Below are 25,297 nucleotides of genomic sequence, written 5' to 3'. Positions count from 1 at the left end.
TATGATTAACAACAAGAAGTACACCATAAGCCTCTGCCGTAAAGATATTGGTTTTACTATTAAGAGTTCTAGTGAAATTAAGGCCGGGCCCATGCGCCGCGCAGGACACAGAGGTGGCAGTTTTGGACGCGTCCGTATAAAATTCAGAACATTGATACATCTGCTGCAAATACAAGAAGTGCTGCAGAATCGCACATGTGGGAACTCGGTTTTTATCTACATGTGTGAGAGATGTGTCGCATGATACAGGGCGGAGAAGCCATGGTGCTATAAAATCTGTTAGAGAACTTTGCATGGTGTCTAATAAGGAGACAGAAAGCTATGACGCTTCCTCTCTAACTCTGTAAGAGAAGGGCGCAGAGAACGATGGTCGATTTAAAAGGAGTTCAGTCATGGACGTATCATAAAAAACTGATTTAAAAGAATGGTGAGGCATGGATGACATTTTAAAAGCCCAAAGGAGATCTGTGTATGCTCGCTGACGTTGTAGGTTACATTTGTTGCACTCTACATACAGGCTTTCAACAGGACTAGTCTGGAAGGCGCCACACGCCAGGCGGACCCCCAGATGGAGCACTGGGTCCAGCATTCTGAGGGATGTTTCAGTGGCTGATCCACACTACCTTAGTCTAATCGTTAACCTATTAGGCTGGTAAAGACGCGTAAAAGAAGTTGTTTGTCAGCACCAAAAAAAAATGTGCGAGATAACCTTGAGGATAGTGAGTGTTTTTAAGCATTTATGTTTCAGTTGTATGTGTGGGATAAATGTGAGCTTTTCGTCAAAGATTATACCTAAAAACTTGTGTTCCTTTTTGACAGGAATAGAGACACCGTGGAGTCGAATGTCTGGATCCGGCCGAATGCCACGTCTCTTGGAAAACAGAACACAAGTGCACTTTCCTGGATTAAATTTAAAACCGTTGCTATCTGCCCAGCCCGCTAGCTTGTTCACACCAAGCTGCACTTGGCGCTCGCAGGTAGACAAGTTACACGATTTGAAGGAGAGTTTAACATCGTCTACATAGATTGAACAGGAGATCAATGGTGGCAGTGCCTTGCGAAGAGAATTCATTTTTACACTAAACAAAGCGCAACTCAAAACTTCCCCTTGCGGCACGCCGTTTTCCTGCACATGAACCCTAGATAGTGCAGCTCCAACTCGCACGCGAAACGTTCTTTCAGACAGGTAACTAACAAGCGTGTTCATCATGTTACCCGACATGCCAAAGGACTTCGAATCGCTGAGGATGCCGTACCGCCGAGCAGTGTCGTACGCCTTTTCAAGACCAAGGAATACTATACTGTCATACACTACTGCTTGTGGAGGAAAGCATCTTTAATATCTGACGCTAACGCAACGAGTTGATCGTTCGTAGATCACCCCGCCCTAAAGCCTGCCTGGCAGCTCTCGAGAAGACCGTTGTACACGAGTCTCCTCTTTGTCATCTTTTCGAAGAGCTTACACAGGCAGCTTCTGAGGGCAATGGGACGGTAACTGGCGGGAGAGGAGGAGTCCTTCTTTTCCTTTAGGAAAGCCATTACTACTATGGCCTCCCTCCAAGAGCGTGGAATGTGCCCCGAAAGCCATATTTTATTGTATAGGTGTAAGAGTGTTTCAAGAGTGTCTGGGTATAGGTGCTCTATCATGGTGTATGTAATCTTATCTGTGCCTGGAGCTGAACGTTTGCACGTGCTCAGAGCAGCCCCCAACTAATAGAGAGTGAATTCAGAGTTGTAAGAAGTTTTTGATTTGTCTTTGTCGTGTAAGGGCTTTATTTATGCAGATGTTTTGTGTTTCATGAAAGTGTTTGTGTAGTGTGCTGAACTGGACACGTGTTCGAGGTGTTGTGCAAGTGTATTAGCCTGCTCTTCCAGTGTGTCCCCCGTTGTGCTAACCAGGGGAAGACTGTGTGTCTGTTGTCCTTTGAGATTGCGTATACGTGTCCAGACTTTGTGTGTGTCCGTGTATGAATTAGTGGATGTCAAGAAGGTGCGCGAACTCTTTCGTTTTGCCTCACGGCGCACACGTTTTCCAAACGCCTTGGCCCGTTTGAACAAAATAAGGTTACCCGACGTGGGGTACCGACGAAGGATACCCCACGCCTTGTTCTGGGCCTCTCGCGCCCGCCTACAGTCCTCATTCCACCACGGTCTCCTCTGGTTGCGCGGGGCACCAGATGCGTGAGGAATGGACTTTTCGGCGGCGTCGAGGATGTGCGCCGTGAGGAGTTGGGTAGCTTCTTCGACGTGTAGGTGTCCTATGGATGTGTGGTGTAGTTTGTATGTCTCTGTAAATGTATTCCAGTTAGCTCGAGCTAACTGGAATACATGAAGCAATTGCTTCATTAAACCTGTTTCGGGAAGATGGACTGCATGGGCCTTTACCTATATATGTTACTGTGGTGGGGAAGTGGTCACTACCATATGGGTCCGTGCCCACGCACCACTCAAGACATGAAAAGAGAACTGTGGAGCCAAACGCCAATCAAGATATGAGTATGTGTTGTGTCCTATGTTTTGGTATGTAGGCTGTTGTTGAAAACGCATGCTCCAGAGGATGTTAAAAACTTCTCTATCAGGCGACCTCGGGCATCCGTGCGAAAAGAGCCCCAAAGAGAATTGTGTGCATTGAAGTCGCCTGTTAGGTTCAGGCAGCTGGTCGACCAGTGCCTCAAAGTCAATGAGAGCTCGCTTCTGGGCTAGTTGGTACATTATTTCTTGCAAAAACACTGCGCTAAATTGAAATTACGAAGACGAACGACGGCGGAGCACACGATGCACACTTACGAAAGCGCAAACTATCAACTGGCCTTTATTTTCCGAAACAGAAACGTTCAAAACCCCGAACAAAACCCTATCTGTGTTAAGTTCTTGAAAGTTGTTATCGTCACTTCACTTTTTGTGCGGTCTCACTCACAGCTGGCCACGTGCGCTCGTCGTCCCCTCTCTCTGGCTCACTGTCACACGGGGACACAGGCCTAGTCAACCTGGCTGGCGTGTCACTGCCTGCCACGGCCGCGGAGCTGCTAGGTAAGGGACCGAAGTTCGCCATTCCCCCAGAGGCGAGGCCAGCAGACTTGATAGCCATGGTGCATGACGTAGCCAGGATGGTTCCTGAAAATGAAAGGGAATCCTACATCACTGAAGCTGTGGGGAAAGTAGAAGCGGCGACCCGCAAGGTGCCGGACAAGAGAAGCGTGACAGAAACAAAGTCAACAGTCAAGTGGCTGAGACAGAATGATTGCCGTCTGCTCCTGGGAGACAAAACGGGGGAGTTCGTGGTCCTCGACAAAGAGCAATATGCAGAAAAAGCCACGCAAGCAATGCTCAAAAACTTCACGAAGGAGGAGTGCAAGGACGACAAAGCTCTGACAAAAGAGAAGACCCATGCAGCTTCATTCTGCGAAAGTGTGGGACACGAGAAGCTAGCAAGAGAAGTGCGAGAGTGTAAAGGTGTTTGCCTTAACGTCTTCTTCTCTGTGAAGACCCACAAAGAGGGCATGCCCCTAAGGACCATCATCGAGGACAAGGGGACATGGCAGCGAAGGGTAGCGCTTTTTCTGCAGCAACACCTCACCGCACTCAAGGTGGATGATCCATTCCTTCGAAGCAACTCTCAGGAGCTAGTGACGTTTCTGCAGCAGGCGCCGCCCTTGCACTGTTATTCCATAGATGTGAAGGAGGCGTCATAGAAGCGGTGGAGGAATGTATTGACACCTACGGGAATGTGCGCTTCCAAAACCAGTGCGGGATGGCTGCTAGTGACTTTCTTGGGCTTACTTCAACTCTACCTGAATTCTTTGAGGGTGCGCTTCGAAGAAAGTGTCTTCGCGCAGAAGGACGGCATATCTATAGGATCGTGCATTGCTCCAGTACTCTGCGATATGTACCTGGCAAAGGGCGACCGCATGTTGCAGCCCGTTTTGAAGCAGATGGGCGTCACGCGCTACTTCCGATACTTGGACGACTTCCTCGTGTGCTTCCCGTGGGGAGAACTGAGAGAAGACGCAGTAGCGAAGGTTTTGGAAGCTTTTAGCAATGCCCATGCAGGCCTTGAATTCACGCATGAGCTACCAGAAGACGGGCGGCTCCAGTTTTTGGACGTCAGCCTCACATTGCAAGGTGACCACGCGTGTTGGAAGTACCTTACCAGAAACCAGAAAAAATTGCTCCCACATGACTCTGGGCATTTAAAACTGGTCAAACGAGGAATAGCCACAGCGTGCATAACACAGGCTTTGTCAAAATTTTGCGACCACGCCGTAAAAGAAAGTCTGAATGTGCAGATCGGGCGGCTCAAAGAAAGCGGCTTTCCAGAACCACTCCTTTTAGGAGTGGCAGAGAATTGTTTGAAAAAAGGTAAACGCGACGTTGGGCGTCAGCAAGAGAAGGATGACAGAAGACCACTGGTAGTCATTCCGTACATCCACAACGTCTCACACGGGCTGAAAAAGGTTGCCGAAAGGTGCGATGTTAAGGTTGTTTTTTCCGCCCCACACAAGCTGAAAGGACTGTGCAAGCGGGTGAACAAGGAAGACGCTGAACGCCCACGCTGTGGGGTGAAACACAGAAACCCCTTCGTGAGGTGCGAGTCAGAAGTCGTCTACAAAATTCCGTTGGACTGTGGGAGGTCCTATATAGGACAAACTGGAAGGTGCCTGAACGAGCGGCTGCGGGAGCATAAGAACGCGTGCGCCAAGATACAAGCGCCCGGGCATTTGGCCGATCACTGCAAAAAATGCGAATGCGAACCCCTGTTCAATGAAACAACAGTATTGGCACGCTCCCACAGCAGGAAGACCAGGAAAGTTATTGAAGCCTTTAGTATGGCATCGGAGAGACCAGGCGCATGCCTCAGCCAGCCATCGGGAATTCTAAAAAACAAGGAAATTCACCTTCTGCGGAAAGATGTTCCCCCTGTGACAGTGAGCCAGAGAGAGGGGACGACGAGCGCACGTGGCCAGCTGTGAGTGAGACCGCGCAAAAAGTGAAGTGACGATAACAACTATCAAGAACTTAACACAGATAGGGTTTTGTTCGGGGTTTTGAACGTTTCTGTTTCGGAAAACAAAGGCCAGTTGATAGTTTGCGCTTTCGTAAGTGTGCATCGTGTGTTCCGCCGTCGTTCGTCTTCGTAATTTCGATTTAGCGCAGTGTTTTTGCAAGAAGCCTCAAAGTCAGAGCTCAGAAGTGCAAGATCATGAGAGATGTAGATGGAGCGTACCGTTATCAACCTATTAAATATTATTGTGCGGACGGCTGCAGCCTCAAGGACGGTGTTCAAGGTGACAGGGTGGCATGCTAAGGATTTGCGGGCGATTATGGCCACACCACCAGAAGAATGTGTACAGCCAACCCTGTCCTTTCTGTATACCGGGTAACTATTCAAGAAATTTGTGTGCTTGGAATTAAACTTGGCTGATTGGCATGCAGAATCTCATACACGTCGTCAAGATTATTCAGAAGGCCTCTGCAGTTCCATTGAACTATGTTTTCTCTTCCCATTATGATGTGTTAGAGCTGCTCGAGTGTGACTGTTTATGTAAGGTCTTTCGGGGCATGCACTCTTGGAAGGGGTTTTTTAGCCTTCTCTGGAGGTTTCGATGGAGAGACCCGCTCCTTCTGCTGCAAAGCAGACAGGAAAGGTCCCACATCCACCTCATCATCATATTTGGAAGGGGTACCCGGCGGACCGGACCCCTTGTACTTGGCACCCTTCCCGGTGCCCTTGGTTGCAGTCGCGACCGCCGAGGGTGTCAGGAGCGCCCCTAGTGGCACAGGTGGTGCGGCGAGGGTGGCAAATACTGCGGTTTCCTCCGTCTCCATTTCCTCTGGGCCCTCGCGTGTGCTTCGGGCCGGTGGAGAGGAGGAAACAGTGGGTGCAGCAGCATCCCCACCAGACATGGATGCCACTACAGCCGCTGCTGGCTCAGCGGGCGGTGCGGAGGCGGGTTGGGCTGCAAGAGGCAACCCGGGAGGGGGGGGGGGGGGTTGGGGGGGACCAAGTCGGACTCTCGGTACTGGGTCTCCACCGAAACAAGACGCCGCTCCGCCCCCCGGCGAGCTGCGTCGACGTACCTCCACAGGGGGAAAGAGGCGAACCTCTTTCGCGCCTCTGGGAAGGTGATGTTCTCGTTTACTTTCAAGGCAAGGATCTGTTTTTCTTGTTTGAATTTTTCGCAGCTCCTAGAATAGGCAGTGTGCGGTCCCTGGCAGTTCGCACAGGTAAAACTCTCGTATTCGCATTTGTCGCTTAGGTGACCGTGTGCTGCACATTTTGCGCACGTCGGTTTACCACGGCAAAAGGTTGTGCCGTGCCTATACCGCTGACACTTGAAGCAGCGGCGTGGGTTTGGCACGTAGGGTCGGACCGCACATCTCATGAAGCCTGCGTTGACCGACTCAGGAAGTATTGAGCGGTCAAACGTCAAGATTATGTGTTTAGTAGCTATTATTTGGTCGTTTCGGCGTATCGTGATTCGCCGCACTGCTGTTACACCCTGATCGCGAAGGCCGTCGAGCAGATCTGCTTCAGTCTCATTTATTAGGTCTCTTCACTTCACTTCACTTTATTTCCTTAAAGACCCCACAGGGGGGTGTTACATAAGGGGTGGGTTGTTCAACATAGATGCAAAAGCCACAGGTTAACATTGCAGATGCATAGACACACTTTGGATAAAACGTGATGGACAGGTGATTGAAACTACATCGCGGGGAAGGTCATTCCATTCTTTGGCAGCGCGGCAGAGAAATGATGCAGAAAATGTTGAGGTGCCAGATCGGAGTCGGAAGACTTGAAGTGGATGGCCAGTGCGGGGGGAAATGCGTGCGGCGGGAGCGATGTAAGGTGGTTGGCGGGGTGAGCTGTGGTACAACTTGTGGTACAGTCACAAAGTAGCGATTCTGCATCGAAGGGAAAGACTTGACAGACCGCATTCATTTTTAAGGGATGAAACACTGACATCGTAACAATAAGAAGAAAGAATAAAGCGAGCGGCGCGATTTTGCAGTGCTTCGATGGCGTTGATCAAATAAACTTGGTGAGGGCTCCAGATGGGTGATGCGTATTCTAGTTTGGACCGGATTAGCGACTGGTAGGCCACAAGACGCACGTGATACGGTGAGTGACGTAGGTGACGTTTTAGAAATCCTAATGATCGGTTGGCTGATAAAATCATGTTAGTGATATGCGTTCGACAGGAAAGATCAGGGGTTAATGTTACACCAAGATACTTATAGGGTACGGCTGTTTCGACTGGTACGTTAGCAATTTCATAGGAAAATCGGAGTGGAGTTTTGTGGCGGTGGAAGGAAACTAATTTGCATTTGTTAGGATTAAGGGTCATAAGCCGACGGTCACACCAGTTTAATACTTCATTAAGGTCATTCTGTAGTGCTGCTTGATCAAATGTGTTGGTTATTTTGCGGTAGATAACACAATCATCTGCGAACATGCGTAGGTTGCAGGATAAATTTTTAGGTAAGTCGCTAATGTATATTAGGAACAAAAGCGGGCCAAGGATAGATCCCTGTGGCACTCCAGACTTAACGGGAAGAGAGTTAGATTTGACGTTGTTAACCAAAACAAACTGAGAGCGGTTAGTCAGAAATTGGGTAATCCAATTCAGAAGCTCCGCTGGTAGATTTAATTGAAAAAGTTTCTTTAGTAGGCGCTGGTTTGGAACTTTATCGAAAGCTTTAGTGAAATCGAGAAAAATAGTATCAGTTTGGAGGTTACCATCGCGGTTAGCATCAGGTCGTGAAGGAAAAGGGCTAGTTGGGTTCCGCATGAGCGGCCTTTTCGAAATCTGTGTTGAGAGGAATGAAAGAAATTGTTAGAATCAAGAAAATGCATGATATGAGTGTATATGACATGTTCCATGAGTTTGCAACACACACTGGGTAATGATATGGGGCGATATTTTAACGGGCAGTCTCTTTTACCTGTCTTGTGAACCGGAATGACCTTCCCACACTTCCATTGGAAAGGCCGGATACCTGAGGAAAGCGACTGGGAGAACAGCAAAAGTAAAAACTCGGCTGATATGTGCTTAGTGTTCTTTAACAGCTTGGATGCAATTTTATCAATACCCGCCGAGGATGACAGTTTTATTTTTTCTATTAAAGACAGGATACTATTGAAACCTATGTTAAAGGGTGGCATTTCATGCAGATTAACAGGGACTAATTCTGTTTCAACGGGGTTGGATTCATTCGTAAACACAGACGAAAAGGCGGCATTGAATATATTGGCACATTCTGAACATCTTGATTATTGACCAGAATCATTAGTAAGGGCGATGGGGGGCGTGTTATGTGGGTTTATTATTTGCCAGAAACGCTTCGGTGAATCAGCAAGTATTTTCGGTATAATTTAACAACGTATGGGTACGAGCTAGTTGGTACTCCATCTAAACACCGTATAGCGCAGTAGGCAAGACACAGGACGAAGGGGACACGGACGAGCGCTAACTTACAACTGAATTTTATTAACAACACGAAAACATATAAATAGGAAAGATTATCACGCTCATGTGATCACGAAAGGTTGCGAAGCCACCTCGTCATGCAGGCATAATCAGCAGCGTCCATCCAAGAAAGCCAGCTCCTTCGAGGTCAAAGATATGGACGTCGTGCTTACGCAGTCACCAATCTTCTGCATTTCCGCTGCTTCGATAATCTCCCGCGTGCGCTGATCAGAGTCTCGAAATAGCACAGTGCATGCATCGAACAAGGGTTCACACTCGCCGCATTCGTGGCAATGAATTGCCAGATTGCCCTCCTTTCCTTTCTGCACTTTGTTGTGGTGCTCCCGCAGGCGCGTGTTGAGGCATCGACCCGTTTGGCCAATGTACGCTCTTTTACAGGAGAGGGGTAACTAGTAGACAACACCTTCCGCGCAATGCACGTACTGGTTTTTGTGGTTGACGGAGCATTTAGTCTTTCCCTTCCTCACGGGGCACGTTCTGCTGCAGAGACCGGACAGCTTGTCAGGGGCGGACATGACAACTTTCACGCCGGCCTTACCACCAATCCTTTTCAGGTTATGTGATAAGCCGTGCATGTACGGGATGACCGCTACCTGTTGGTTCTTTTCAGCCACCTGATCACCGTCCTGTCTCAGATCAGTCTGCGCTCGTTTTTCTTTCCTACGGATGGAGTCAGCCACTGCCACGATCAGATTCTCAGGGTAACCTGCTGAGGTGAGGCGACATACTTGCGCGTGAAAACTGCTGTCCGAGAGGTGATAGCATGATTTCTTAAGCGCATTTGTCAGACATGTACTGGCAATGCCTCTGTTTACGAGCTTCGTATGCGCAGACGTAAACGGTAATATGGGTTTTTTGCTTCGGGGTTCGTAACGCCAACACACATGGGAGGGTGAGAATTTCAGGCATAAATCCAAAAACTTCAGGAGGTCCTGTTGAGGCATCTCGTGAGTAACCTCAAGTGGCCTGAGGCATTCTTTAAAAATCCCCAGAGTGCTTGCCACGTCCCGATGAAAGGCTCCCACGTTACTATTCATTACCACCAAAAAATCGTCGACATAGCGAAACACTTTTATCACACATGTGCCTTTCAACTTGTCTGCAACAATCCTGTCCAAATGGGCCATGACGAGGTTACTTAGTGCCGGAGCAACGCAGGACCCAATACACACCCCTTTCTTCTGTATGTAAGTACCCCCATTCCATTGCACATACGTTGACTTCAGGTACAAATTCAACAGCTCCAGAAACCCCTGAACAGAGACACCACATTCATTAGAAAACCGTACTGGGCCAAACCCGTGGATCGCCTCTTCAACACTCGATAGCATCAGGTCATGGGGGAGAGAGTAATAGAGGTCTTTAACGTCTACTGAAAAGCTTTGAAGCCCTCTCCTGAATTCTTCATAAGAAAATCTATTACTTGCTCAGAGTTTTTTGTGTCAAAAGGGTCATCCATTTTCAACATCCCCAGGTTGCGCTGGAGGAACCTCGCCATGCATCTTTGCCAAGTGTGTCTTTCAGACACTATGACCCGAAAAGGCGTACCAATCTTATGGGTTTTGGCGCTAAAAAACATGTCGAGGCCTGCCTTAGTGCTGCAATCAACCTGCTTCGCCAACTTGTGCAGGTTAAGGTTTTTCAAGAGTTCTTTGGCTACCTTTTTAACCTTGTTCAAGGACACATGAGGACAAGATCTAAAAACAGAATCGATCGCTTCTTCGACTTTAGCGAGGAACTTGACGTGGGGGAACACCCCAAAACCCCCTTCTTTGTCCGACTGCACAACACACAAGTTGTTCTCTTTTAAGTATGAAGCAACCCGTTTTACAGGCAACCCTGCTTTCTGCTTCCCACACCTCATCAGTACATCAACACCTTCAGACACACACCTTTCTTTCTCGTTGTCCGGCGCCAGGCTTGATACTCGACGTACAAACGACAAGAGTTTTGCCGCAGAAGCCTTGGGCTGAACGGCGAACTTCGGACCGAAGCTGAGCGTGTGTTGCACGTAGTCTGGAAGGGTGACGCCGCTGTCAGTGAAGACGGGTTTATCCAGAGCGGGAGGTGCCTTGGGACGACGCACCCGAAGTCCAAGGAGGGCCGACTGCCACATACTCTCGGCTGCAGAATCAATCTGTGCGTTGTATTCACGCCATATTCTTTTCTTGCCGAACGAAGACACTCGCTGACCTTGTACCAGGTTGAAGAGCGCATCACGGTAGAAGCGTCGTTGTTTTTCCCACTCCGAACGGAGAATTCGGCACATACTAGCCGCATGGCTAGCGGTAGGGCTGAACCCACCAAAGAGCGCGGCTGCGTCCGGTGGAAGCTGTCTCCGGCGAAGGCAAAAGGCAAAGGTGCGGGACGTGCAAACAGTGATGGCGATGAGCGTGATGAGAATAGAGGGTTGAACAGAAGAGAACATAAAGGGGCTCGTTGACTTAGAAATATAATTTAACAACGTATGGGTACGAGCTAGTTGGTACTCCATCTAAACACCGTATAGCGCAGTAGGCAAGACACAGGACGAAGGGGACACGGACGAGCGCTAACTTACAACTGAATTTTATTAACAACACGAAAACATATAAATAGGAAAGATTATCACGCTCATGTGATCACGACGAGGTGGCTTCGCAACCTTTCGTGATCACATGAGCGTGATAATCTTTCCTATTTATATGTTTTTGTGTTGTTAATAAAATTCAGTTGTAAGTTAGCGCTCGTCCGTGTCCCCTTCGTCCTGTGTCTTGCCTACTGCGCTATACGGTGTTTAGAAGGTATTTTCGGTAGTTCCGTATGGAAAAAGGAGTGCTTGGTGTTGCGCACTTCACTTGAATATGCTTTCTCGGCAACCTTGTATTTTTCCCATGCAGAGTCAGTGTTTTTATTCTTCGCAGCCCGAAAGAGGCGTTTCTTCTTATTTTCAAGCCTTTTTAATGTTTTAGTAAACCAAGGTTTTTGGCGGGTGGGACGGAAAGTTATTTTAGGGATAAATTGATCAGCTAGCTGGTTTAATTTATTTTTAAAGATTAACCAGTTATCGTTAATGGGTCGCTCCCAAAAACCATCTGGAAACGTCGGAAGAAAGGCTTCAAGTTCACGAGTGATGGCCCCGTAGTTACCCTTGTCATGTAGCCTAATAGTTTTACTGCAGGCTTGGCGCATTTGAGGAATGAAGGTAAAATTAGCGTGAATGACCTTATGGTCATTTATTTCATCAAGATATGTGATAGAAGACAGGCTCTCAGGATCAGTTGTTAAGATTAGGTCAAGAATGTTAGCGGTATCTTCAGTAACACGTGTAGGTTGTGTTATCAGCTGAGTGAGATTAAAGTTGATGCAAACATCAAGGAAATCGTTGACTTCCTTTGCATTGGGTGCAGATGAAGTTAGGCTAAGCCAATCAATTTTAGGAAAATTGAAGTCCCCCAGGAGGAGGACGCGAGCATTTGGATATTTGGCCGTAAGTTCGGCTAAAATACCATTAAATCCGGACTACTTTTGGGAGGCCTATAACAAACAGCTAATAGTACGGGCTGTGGTACGGAACGAAAGAGTAACCACAATATTTCGAGGTCGGAGGCAATGTTTATAAGCGAGCATGAAAGTTGTTCGTTTGTAGCAATCAGGACGCCGCGGCCACGGGTGCCGGGATGATCTTTTCGAAAAAGATTAAAGTGAGTTAAAGTGAGGCAAGTGGTTCAAAATTTCGCTGTCGGTGACGTCAGAGGTCAACCACGTTTCACTTAGTATGAGTAGGCTACTACTAGATGAAGATACAAGGTTGGACACGTGGTCGCGTTTGGTGAAAGTTACCGAAAAAGAAAGATTAGCTTTGGGGCCAAAAACGGGAATATTAGAAGACCTGGGGCGTGAAGGCAATTGCTACGAGCTTTCTTCTACATTTTCAGTTGCCTCGTTAAATACGTATCGTTTGGAGCCCATAAAAAGGGTCTTATACCGTAAAAGCAAGGGACCTGATTTTTCGTTAGCAAAATCCAGAAGATGCTTCCGTGCGTTCCGGACCCGATGCGAGAAATCCTCCCCGATGCTAAAATCGGTGTTCTTAAGCTGGGGACCATAAGCAAGGACAGCTTCCTTGGTTTTGAAGGATGTAAACTGCACAATAATAGGCCGACACCGGTCTTGCGAGTGGCGGCCAAGCACGCTCGACATCCTTGGATTCGACAGTTATTTTTAGGTGGTCCCTGCAAAACCCAGTAATACGCTCCTCAGACTGCGCATACGTTTCGGATGGCTTGTCATCCGCTATGCCATAAAACAACAAGTTGTTCCGTCTGGAACGATTCTCCGCATCGTCCAGTCGAGCCTCCAGTATTGAGACCTGGGTAGCTGTCTGGGAGGTGGCGGCGGTCATGGCGTCAAGGTCGGTTCGGAGTGTGTCGACACTACTGTAGTGGGATTCAAGACTGTCGATTTTCTTGCCTAGTTCGGAAATGGCTTTATCAGTGGTAGATAGCTGGCTTTTTAGGATTTGTACATCGCCAATGAGCTGGGATTGACCGGAAGACAGACTTTTAAGTTCAGTCATTATTTCCTCTAGGGTGGTTGGGCCAGGGTTAGTTTCAATATCTCCACACAACAGTAACAGCAGAGAGAACACAATGTTCATACAATCAGAAATAATGCAAACACAGCACTGGGGGCTCGGTAGCTGAACAAGGCATCGGTCACGAACAGAAGTGGATTAGACTGCGTCGTGGCACAGCCACCGAGCCCACAGAGCGCGGCCGGCTGGTGGGGGGGGGATTTATACGCTGTGCGCTTGCTGAAGTCGATGACGGCGTAGCTGTTAGAGCACTTTCGAGCGTCCAGTTTCCGGGCTGCAGCGTCGATAGGGCAGTGGTGGCCAATTCTGGAAGTTGGCGCCAGTCATCTGCGTTGACGGGCCTTGGCGGGAAAGGGCTGCTCGCATCGATGCATGATACCGGGCCCAGAAGAACGGGTACCAGCAAGCAGGAGATAGCGCGTACGAAGTTCTGCATCACGAACAGAAGTGGATTAGACTGCGTCGTGGCACAGCCACCGAGCCCACCATCTCTATCAGAGATCACTATCAGAGATCACGCCCTGGCAGCTAAATAGGCTGAGATGGGGCGTGATCTTGATGTCAACATCGACCATGCGCATTTGCTGCAAGAGGTTACAGGATTGTTGTTGGTTTTGGACTTCAATTAGGATTTCTCCTTGTACGATTTGCCTACAAGGCTTTCAGGAAACTTGGATATGAGAAAGACAGACTGGGAAGAGACGGGTTTTGATTTATCCAGGGATTCGATTACCAAAAACCACGAGATATTATCGGGCTTTGGAATGGAGATCGAAGACAAAGGAGAAAAGGATACTTCGGTGCGGCCCCTTTGCAGGGGCCGATCACGTTTGGGGGGGGGGGGGGGTTAGAAAATGCCATATATCATAGTATAGAAGCAGGGGACTGGGGTACTTCCTTCGCTCGGGTTACCCTGATACCGAGAGAGGTCCAGGAGCTCCCTGCCTGGTAAACAGACAGGGAGCCCATCCGCCGGAGCTTGACCTGGGCTCCGACGGCCACCGTTTGTGGTTTCTGCCCTTCACTTTAAAACTCGTAGCCACGGTAGATTAGAGCAAGAGTATGGGGGCTCGGGGTCCGCGGTATCGCCAGTACCGTCACCAAGATTGCTCAAGGTGCCCCGTTCGGGGTTTAAGAAAACTTCAGTGGCAGAGAAGGATAATAGACCACTCGCAATAAATTCACCAAGAGACAATCTACAAAACCCAAATTTAATGTCCACATGTGCCCAAATGGCCAGCTGTCAGTTGTACCACTGATGACGGCCTTTGAAGGTTTGAATTCTACAAATGCAGCCAGCATTGTTTGCGAAACAGGGACTACAAGTTTATAGTGGTATGGGAGCACAAAGGAAAATACACGTGAGCGTGGGGGTGCAAAAAAAACATCTCTTGTTGCGGCATCACCCCCCACCAGTTACGTATCCATGAGTTCATTTCGGGAGAGGATTGGGGCCAAAAAAGGTAATAAAAGAGCATGAAAGGATAAAAGAGCACAAAAAAATACAAGCCAGAGCAAGGAATTCATTACAAACAAAAACAGCTTTGTTATCTAACTCAACAGCCCGCAAAAGCACTGTTTTAATTGCCTGCACAGTGGACGAGCAGATATCACCCTCATACCTAAGATCCACAAACCTCCAAGGAGTACGCCTGTAGCTCGTCTGTTGGCAAAATATTTGAGCACTTGGTACATACACTTAATCACCACGCACCTTGAACAAGCGGACAGTATGCCTATGCCATGTTTGGCTTTTGTACCGTACTGTTCACTCAACACGCGCTGTTACAGCCAAAAAAGGCGAAGAAAAAATTCTGGAGGCTCCGTTACATCACCTCTCGTTTGCAATGCTAATTACTCCACTCACCCATAAGACTTCACCAAATCTCAGACCTTCATTACAGTTTCTATACCGACAACATCATACTGTGGACAATTCAAGGTCAGTTGGAGCCGACACGACATTTTACAGCAAGCTATAGATACAATCAACACGTATCTCATACAAGAAGGGCTACGCTGTCAAGCCGAGAAGTCTGCACTACTAATGCTTCGCTTACGCACGCGAGAAAGACCTGCCAAAACCCCAAAAATTCTACTCTGGAGGTTCAAAACACTCCTATCCCCCAAGTTTCGGCTCTGTGTAATCTTGACGTTCATTTGCATCATGATGGCCCGAGTGCTGCCCTAGCCTCCAACTCACTAAAGCATGTTCGCAACTTACTTGTCTCACTCAACGTCTCAGACACCAGCACGCAGTACTCAGGGAGGTTGAATCTTGCAAGCTCAAACAGGCCGTGTTACTTAGTCGCATCACCTACAGGATGACTTATACTCCAGTTGAACCCCCTGAATTAAGAAAATTTGATATGTTAAGGGGGCACATGGGTGTTTGGGACAAAAAATTGCTCAAAAACGCATTTTTTAGGCATCACTTTTCTCTTGATATGCAGTTTTACCTCCAAAAATTCCGTATGTGGAACAGTGCTTATAAAACCCATAGAGACCGATTTTAATAAATAAATAAATATTTTTCCATATTTCACAACTTTTTCGCCAAGATTGGTATCGCAGTGATACAAACTTTTTGAGAGGTACATCCCAGCATGTAGTGCAGCTACAAATGATCATTTATTTTCCACTCTGAAGCTGAATGTGTAAACCATGCGATATGGAAAGCAGATTTTGCATTTTGTGCTTCAGTAGTTGTTTAATTAGCATTATTATTAATTGGTTAGCAGGAGAAGTTCAAACCTAGAAGTTAGAATTGGTGTAAACTTGTATGTGAGTTCTGTAAACTTTTGCCAGAAAAATACTGCTGAGCACTATCCAAATTCCGATGGAAATTCCACTTTCTGGCGTGTAGACCCCATTTCGCCACTCAACAAGGGTTGAATTAAGATAAAACAAAAGAATCTCAGGGAAGCTGCTGACCGAAACGCCACTATTGCTCATGAACTTCATTTCATCGTTGTCTTCACTAATGCATTCCCTGACGGAAGTTAGAAGTTTGTCATGCGGAATGGCGTAATACAAATCTTCTACGTAAAGGAAAGTTTGACATCCACCTAAATGCAGCCATACGGCTACACAGGAAAGCTATACAGCTTTCTCGGAAACCGCTATACAGCTTTCTCGGAAATGTAGCCGTATGGCTGCATTTAGGTGGATGTCAAACTTTCCTTTACAGAAACTTACTCCACCTTGGGGAATTCCCTTAAATCTGGTTGATTAACACCTGTCCTTCACTTCGAGTTGTTGATCAATTCGCTTTCGCGCTACTAACGACTAGCCTCCTGGTTAGCTCAGTTGGTAGAGCGACTGCTCCGTTTAAGCGGTGGTCCCGGGTTCGAATCCTCGACCAGGACGAATTTTTCTCCAACTGCGAAGTTGCCGAGAAAGCTGTGTAGCTTTCCTTTGTAGCCGTATGGCTGCATTTAGGTGGATGTCAAACTTTCCTTTACAGAAACGTACTCCACCTTGGGGAATTCCCCTAAATCTCGTCGATTAAATCTTCTATGTCCACGCTGAACACTTCACAAGCACCAGGGTTACATTCTTCGAGGTATCTCACAACCGAATGGTAATTTGATACACATAATGGGTCTCTCTGGATTAGTGTATTCAAGTGCTTCTGTAGAAATGCCGACATGCGCGAATGCCAAGTCTTGTTCTCGGATACTATTGCTCTGAACGGCACCTCTACCTTGTGCGTTTTGGCTGCGAAGAACACCTCTAAGAGATTGTTTTTTACCTCCCTCTGGAAATAAAATTCAAGAAAGTGGAGGACAAGCCGAGCCAGGTGAAGGAACGTGCAATTGCACTACTAAATGACCACCATCTGGAAAAATTAGCGTCGTCTGTGAGGAAGGTAAAAAACAATGTCTTAGAAGTGTCCTTCGCAGCCAAAACGCACAAGCTAGAGGTGCCGTTCCGCGCAATAGTATCCGAAAACAAGACTTGGCATTCGCGCATGTCGGCATTTCTGCAGAAGCACTTGAATACACTAATCCAGAGAGACCCATTCTGTGTATTAAATTCCCATTCGGTTGTGAGATACCTCGAAGAATGTAACCCTGGAGTAAAGATCGTTTCCCCGAAGTCCGGTGTCGATCAGGAACCCAATCGCCCGGGCTCCGGTTGATTTGGCAGGAGGCTGGCAGGGCGATGGTGATGAAGTTCTTGGAGGCGGCGGTCGAATTGACGAACTCAAGGCGTTGGGGTTGATTAAATGAAACGAAGGGTTTATATGCAGCTATTTAGAGTGGGAAAAACTGGGTACATGAATAATAAAGAGAAAAACTTCAAACTGCAGCTAGACGCTAGCTCAAAGTGCGCACAAATCACTTGGGCTTCTCAACTTCGTCTAAATCTCCTATTCTCGGAGCGTACACAAACCGCTCGAGAAACCACGGCCGAGACTCTGTCTCGCCGCAAGATCCGTCTAGTTGCCCGGTGCGGCGCTGCACCCTAAACCTCCGACGCGATCTTAACCTCGACTAGGGGGCTCCCAAATCCCAACCTAGCTTTAACGGTCGAGACTCCTTGTGTCGCCGGGAACTGCCAGCCCAGCGCTCAGACAAGAACGATTTCCAAGGGCCAAGTTCGGCCTTATAAAACCTCGAGATCACCCTCTCTCAGGAACGCCCCTGTAGCGTTCGTACACGCGTATGGGAGTGCCCGAATTTACGGAGACAGCTGTCACTCAGCACGCCACGGAATATTCATTGAGGCGCCGCCATCTTCGGGTCAACGGCACGCCCGCAGACGAGCAGGTTCGAGCGATCCCACAGGGTGAAAGCGAAAGACGGCGACAGTGCGTCATGCTGACAAGGGCGCGACAACAATGTAGACACGCCGGTAATCCCACCACCTCCGCGCGTCGAGCAGACGTTCCTGGAATCTGGCGGCGCTGTTTGCTTTCTCAATGGGGGATTAACCTTGAGGCATGCGGTGGGCCAGACAATCCGTCTCCCATGCACGGCGTGACGAATTAAAGGCGGTTGCAGCGCAGTGTTGGCAGTGCTACGTCGCTAGACAGAGCGGCGGGTTCTCACGCGCAGCTCGGGCACCTGGCCGCTAATCTCAGAAGTGGACCTTACAACTCCCCCCTTTAAGAGGGTTACTAGACATCTTGGTTCAGTCAATCCGAAAAGAATTTAAAAGGGCCACTCGTTTTATCTCTCCTTCTGCAACAAAAGCGGAACAAACAAACAAACGAAAAAAAACACGTGGAAGGAGCTATAGTTCATATCACAAGCTAGCTGCAGCACTGTAGAGGCTACATTGTTGAAAAAGTGTGTTGGTGCGGGCTTGTTGGTACATAACTGAATATAGAAAAACAGCGCTAAAACGGGTCACGTTCTTGTCCCGTTCTTTTGTCCAGTCTTGTCATGTTCTTTTGTCCCGTTTTAGCGCTGTTTTTCTATATTCAGCGACATTGTTATCAATAGTGCCCCCACAAAGGGCGCCCAACTCGCCGTGAAGGGGGTCCTCAAAGACACTCCCTTCTCCCCTCTCGGCAAGCGACACCGGAAGGCCCCGGCGCCTTTTGTCGCTTCCTTGGCGGTGAGTTAGGCGCCCTGAGGGGGACAACAGTGTAGCCTCCGCAGTGCTGCAGCTAGCTTGTGATATGAACTATAGGCATAACCAGAAATGAGCCCCCTCCCATTTCTGCAGCTCTCTCTCGCCAAACACAACCTATTCACTAGCCGTTCAACAGGAATGGAATACTCTAGCAAACCGCAAACACACCAAAAAAGATGCTAAAAACACTAAGTGCGAGTAAAAAGAAATTGGGTCGTGCCTCCGGGGCGCGTAAACGGCCCGAACAACGAGACAACTCAAGCTATAACACTGATGCGCGCTATAACTGCAAACACGCAAAATCATTCCGGCACTTCAACAACAAGAACAAAAGGAATAAGGACTGGCAAAGAACACGGGCAATTTTGCAGTCAACAGAAAACCTCCGTCGCATGCCCCCGCGCGAGGGACACAAGTAAATGCAGAGCATTGGGGGTGGTCACGTGGCGTAGGTTGTGGTAGTTGGCGGTGGTAGTTGTAGTTGTTGTCGTACGGGTGCGTCGACGGCGCTTGAAGGCCAAGTACGACGAAATGCACGAGGCGTTGGAGCACGGGGAGTTGGCGAGGTTGGACGAGTTCCTGCGCGCCTTGGACGTGCGGTCCGGGGAGGAGTACTCGGAGATTCTGCGGGCTGGCGCGTCGCGTCCGTGCGTGCTTCACGCGAGGACCCCCGCCGAGAAGCGCGTGAACGCGTTCAACCCGTGGATCGGAAGGGTTCTCGACTCCAACATGGACCTGCAGATCATCCTCGACCACTACGCGTGCGCGGCGTACGTCGTGGACTACGTCAACAAGGCCGACCGCGGCATCTCGTTCTCGTAACGCGGCGTCCGCCGCTCGCCGCTGACGTTTCGAAGCCATGTCTCGCTCTCGATTCGATGGATCCGCAGCTCGACGCTGACGACGGGCGGCGGCCTCTCGTTCTCGATGCTCGGGATCGGCCGCTCGACGCTGACGCTTCGCCGCTGCCTTAGCGCGCGCAAAAGAGGGAGAGGAGGTAGCACCTGCTGCTGCAACGCCTCTTTCAGCGCCGGAGCACGCGCATGCGCACCCGCACCTGTTGTTGAGAGCGGACAACGCCGTGGGACGACGGGTGACAGTGCGAGTTAAAGAAATGCTCTGCATTTAAAATAAAACGCAGTTTGCATTGCCACAATGCGCACGTGCGCAAATGTCCTCCTTGACGGCGTAGCATGATAACGTTCCTTCCAGAATGTTCGGCTGTGCTTTCGCTCACTTCCGTTGCACAGAAAGTTGAGTTCGGTGCGCGGATCGATCAATTCGGTGCACGGATCGAGCACTCAAGGCATCTCGTCGCGCACAACCGCGGCACACACTCATACACACACACCGCCGACGAAAAAGGACGGGTGAACGGGAACGTTCACGTCCGTCGTGGCGGTGTTAAGGCTCGGAGGCAATACAATACTAGCCTCCCCAAGCAACAATCTGAAAGCAGGGGAGTGCATTCGCGTACTTCCAGCTCCCTCTACAGATGATCCAGACCGCGTAGCGTTGCAATGTCAACGCAAGTCTCGACAATTTAGCCTCAAGAGGCGAACACAACTTCGGGGAAGACGGAGTGGTATCGCAAACTGCGACTTCGCTTCCTGTCCCATAGGCCGAGTGGCCATGCCTCTCTAATGCTCCAACGTAAGGCAATGCGGCGCGCTGGCAGCGAGAGCGCAGGGTTGATGCTGGAGCGGAATGTCGGCCCGCGAACGCGACGACCTTCTCGGGATCATTCTTTCCCCTATGCACAGTCTGCCCCACAACAACAACCTCACAAGCACCTGTCATTACCAAAAACCTCTCGTGCACGCTAGGTGCGTTCTGAGCAGCAGCCGGACAAAGACAGTTTTTCGGCTGTCCCAGCACGCACTCATCCTGGCACAACTCAGAACTAGGGCCTGTGACACACTGCCCGATCGCAGAACTTAGTGCGTCAACCCATCCAGCGCGGCTCCCGACTAAATCTCGGTAATGGCCGCAACCAACACTAAAGCTACGAAGCTCTATATCGGACACCGGTTTCGCGAGATCGCCGATTGCGTCTGGTTCCTCTGTTTCAGCTGTAGCTGCCTCCTCACATGATTTTTCTCTCCCCTTCGTAACCTCCGCGGTAGCTCTCATGCTTTGTTTCGCATTCCCCACGCATGCGTTTTGGTGCTCTCCGTCAGCCCCCTCGGCAACCCTCTAACCATCAAGGCTACCTAACCCACGCGACATCTACATGTCGTTCCTACCCTCGTCAAATGCTCTGAGCTCCTCATCCTCCGTCTTTTCGCGTTCTCTCTCACTTCCTCTTCCATTTTCTACATGTTCGACCCAGTCTACATTCTCAGCTCCCTGATCCGCCTGTAGCTCCTGATTTTCCTCAGCCTGATCGCCAACTCCGTCTGTTTTTCGATCCGCCTCGTGACATGCTTTCTCGTCTCCTATCTCCTTTCTCTTCTGGGCGAGCTCCCGAACGCCCGACACGGAGCTCCCTTTCTCGTGCAACATTCGAGCGCAATTGGGAGCGTGGCGGGCCCCAAGACCTTCCTGCGTGACTCCAGTCTCCTCCGGTCCACCGATTAGAATTTGGGTACTGCCCGTGCCAGCAAGTTCAGCATGCATTATCGCAGTTCCCGGTGCAACAGTAACTGGCGGCCATACGCTCGCAACAACAGGGCTACCGTTTGACTCTGCTCTTATACCGGACGCAATCGCTGGAACACTCCTCGCGCTCGCTTCCCTTTCCATGCAGCTGTTCCCGGCTGAGCCACTCGCCTCCCGTGCGCAGCCACGGCCGCTTATCTCGTTCTCGCGCGGCTTCGTGTTGAAAAACGGGCTGCCCCCATTCAACTTTGCTGTCAGTGCATAACTGGGCCCGCTCGACGGGTTCTGCCCTATGCACTGCAGCTCCATCCCCAAATTTCGCCCGCGAGGCTGCTCGTCTCGTTCGAGCATCGCTTCATTACACCGCTCTTTGGTATCACCAGACGCGCTTACCTCGTCGCTCCTCATCCCAATGTCCGTCTCCACGCGTTCGACACCGGCGGAAACGCTAGCCTCGTGTAGGGAGTCACGGCTGCTTACTTTCTCATCGCAATGTTGAATTTCCGAACACTGGCCGGAACCATTCAACCTCGCGGTCCCTATACGACTTCCTGGGTCTGTGCCCCATAGTTTCTGCTCGCGGGTGTCCGAGCGCAAGAGCGTCTGCCTTCTCCGCTCCAGCTCCAACTCATACCTTCGCAACCGCTCTTCAGATTCGAGCTTCAGCTTTTGCATGCGCTCCTTAAATTCTAGCGCCTTTCTTCTCTCTCGCTCTTCCGCTTCGCGCGCTGCTTTTCTCTCCCGTTCTTCGAATTCCAACTCAATTCGCCTAATAATCATTGCTTCGGACTCCACTTGGGGAGATCCTTCTGCTGCCGAGCCTCCTTGAGGTGGCACCTCGTGCGTCTGACCATTTCCTTCTCCTTCCGCCATGTTCGTCAGCATGCTCCGCATGACTACCATGCAACCCCAGACTCAGCCTACACCGCCACAACGAAGCATAAGAAATCCCATTCACCCGCACCTTCGGTGGTCGGTCGCCGCGTCATTGGCCCCGTGAGCTGGCTTGGCTCTGCCGCTCCACTCCGCGCGGAGCTGGGCCGCCGCCGATGAAGGCGGGCTTCCGTCTGCTTGCTGCCCCTGGTTGCGGCCTGGTGATTTCTTCTGCCAAATCCTGTCGGCTGCGCCAGTAAAGATCGTTTCCCCGAAGTCCGGTGTCGATCAGGAACCCAATCGCCCGGGCTCCGGTTGATTTGGCAGGAGGCTGGCAGGCCGATGGTGTTGAAGTTCTTGGAGGCGGCGGTCGAATTGACGAACTCAAGGTATTGGGGTTGATTAAATGAAACGAAGGGTTTATATGCAGCTATTTACAGTGGAAAAAACTGGGTACATGAATAATAAAAAGAAAAACTTCAAACTGCTGCTAGACGCCAGCTCTAAGTGCGCACAAATCACCTGAGCTTCTGAACTTCGTCTAACTCTCCTATTCTCGCAGCGTACACAAACCGCTCGAGAAACCACGGCCGGGACTCTGTCTCGCCGCAAGATCCGTCTAGTTGCCCGGTGCGGCGCTGCACCTTAAACCTCCGACGCGATCTTAACCTCGACTAGGGGGCTCACAAATCCCAACCTAGCTCTAACGGTCGAGACTCCTTGTCCCGCCGGGAACTGCCATCTCAGCGCTCAGACAAGAACGATTTCCAACGGCGAAGTTCGGCCTTATAAAACCTCGAGATCACCCTCTCTCGGGAACGCACCTGTAGCGTTCGTACACGCGTATGGGAGTGCCCGAATTCACGTAGACAGCTGTCACTCAGCACGCCACGGAATATTCATTGAGGCGCCGCCATCTTCGGGTTAACGGCACGGCACGCCCGCAGACGAGCAGGTTCGAGACACCCCGCGGGGTGAAAGCGAAAGACGGCGACAGTGCGTCAAGCTGACCAGGGCGCGACAACAATGTAGACACGCCGGTAATCCTACCACCTCCGCGCGTCGAGCAGACGTTCCTGGAATCTGGCAGCGCTGTTTGCTTTCTCAATGGGGGTTAACCTTGAGGTATGCGGTGGGCCAGACAATCCGTCTCCCATGCACGCCGTGACAAATTGGCGGCGGTTGCAGCGCAGTGTTGGCAGTGCTACGTCGCTAGACAGAGCGGCGGGTTCTCACGCGCAGCTAGGGCGCCTCGCCGCTAATCTGATAAGTGGACCTTACACCTGGTGCTTGTGAAATGTTCAGCGTGGACGTAGAAGATTTGTATTACGCCATTCCGCATGACAAACTTCTAACGCCCATCAGGGAATGTATTAGTGAAGACACCGATGAAATGAAGTTCATGAGCAATAGTGGCGGTTCGGTCAGCAGCTTCCTTGAGATTCTTTTGTTTTATCCTAATTCCACCCTTGTTGAGTGGCGAAATGGGGTCTACACGCAAGAAAGTGGAATTTGCATAGGTTCAAAGGTGGCTCTCAGCAGTATTTTTCTTGCCAAAGTTGAAAGAGCTCTGGAAAAAAACCTAAGTGGCATGTGCACAAGAGTGTTTAGGTGCGTTGATGATTTTCTAGTTTTTGCGGAATCTTGTCATCTCGTCCGCAGGGTACCTGACGTAATGAAAATCTTAAAGGAGTGCGGCTTAGGCCTGAAATTTACGTTTGAGCTAGCAAAAGAAAAGTAAATTCAGTTCTTGGACCTGAAGTTGTTTATTGAAAGAAGGCGTGTTTGTTGGGAGTATAGCCCTACGTCCAGGAAGCCGGTGCTCAATTTCAATTCAGGGCATTCTAAGATTGTTAAGACTGGCATAGTTGTTTCTTCCTTGCTGTGCGTTTTCGCCAAATCATGTGTCCATCGGTATGCCAACAGCTATTCTCAACAGGTAGCCAGGCTGACGTCGGTCGGGTACAGCAAGCATGTGATGCGTCTTGCTGTTGACAAAGTAAAAATGTGGGTAAAATCTAGTTCAGCAGCGGGTAGAGATACGGAGTCAAAGAAGAAAAAAACTTCTCGGTCATGCCATATGTGCACGCGTTGTCGCATGGATTAAAAAACGTGGCAGGCCGTTATGGTGTAAACATCCTTTTCTAGGCGCCCGACAAATAAGGAAAGATGTGTGGCGCGGTAGATAGGAGGTTGGCTGGTATAGCTACACGTGGAAGCTGTGGAGTAAAACATGTGTCAAGTTTTTGTGCCTCATTGGTGTGGTGTATATGATTCCGTTTGTCTGCGGTCATGTTTATATCGGCCAAATGGGCCGACGCCTTAACATTCGACTAATGGAGCATAGACGTTCTTCGAAGGGCGATGACTATTCCCACATCGCACAACACTGCAAAAAATGTAAAAAATGTAGAGAATGTTACCGTGTTCTTACAGAAACAAAAGTATTAGCCAAACATAAAAACCAGCAGGTCCGAGAGATAATAGAGGCCTTCCATATTAGGAGGAACCAGGGCAAGTGCGTTAGTGTTCCTTCTCTGTCATTACTTGACAAGGAATTACAGTCATCTACAGTCATCAATTACATTAAGCAATTACAGTCATCTAGCAGATTGTGTAATTTCTTGGATGCTGAATTTTGTCGCGTGCCACAGTGTTTTAAAAGATGTTACTCTGTTGTCGCTCACAAGCTTTGTCAGTGTTATCTGTTCACGCGATAGTATGGTAATTGTGTATAAATATGTTCTTTCTTTCTAATAAACTTTCAGTTGCGAGTTCAGCGCTGTGCGTCGTCCACTCTTCCTTTTTGTCCCTGTGTTCCTTGCGCTGTTTTTCACTATGAATCTTAATGGAAAGGACGCTGGAGCAGCGCTCCCGACAGTACGACCGCAGTCAGAGCTGCACGTCGGTGGACGTACTCTCTGCTGCCTTGGCCACCAGCCCAGACGTATTGCGGGAGCTCATTCGTTCGGTAGTCCGGGAAGAACTTCGCCGACCGCAACTACCACCGGCTTCGCCGACAAACGCCTCGCTATCACAAGTCGTTCGGGAAGAAGTGCAGCAAGCGGTTCAGGAACCAGTTGAACTCGACATGCCGGCATCTCGCAGCTCCGCTACATGCGCCACCGCTCTCCAGCAAACCTACCGTACACCACTCCGAACGTCGCCGTCG

The 25,297-nt window shown here is 49.6% G+C and overlaps 1 pseudogene; it reads right to left on the bottom strand.

Annotated features, from left to right (window-relative positions):
* Positions 1-12,380: 12,380 nt before the first annotated feature.
* On the bottom strand, positions 12,381-13,501 carry LOC144160909 (uncharacterized; annotated as a pseudogene).
* Positions 13,502-25,297: the final 11,796 nt, after the last annotated feature.

Source organism: Haemaphysalis longicornis, unplaced genomic scaffold (assembly GCF_048455015.1).
Source record: "Haemaphysalis longicornis isolate Haplotype H1 unplaced genomic scaffold, Haemaphysalis longicornis Haplotype H1 scaffold_11, whole genome shotgun sequence".
Taxonomy (NCBI): Eukaryota; Metazoa; Arthropoda; class Arachnida; order Ixodida; family Ixodidae; genus Haemaphysalis; species Haemaphysalis longicornis.
The sequence above is the reverse complement of the archived record's forward strand: the minus strand, read 5'-3'. Positions and strand labels throughout refer to the sequence as shown.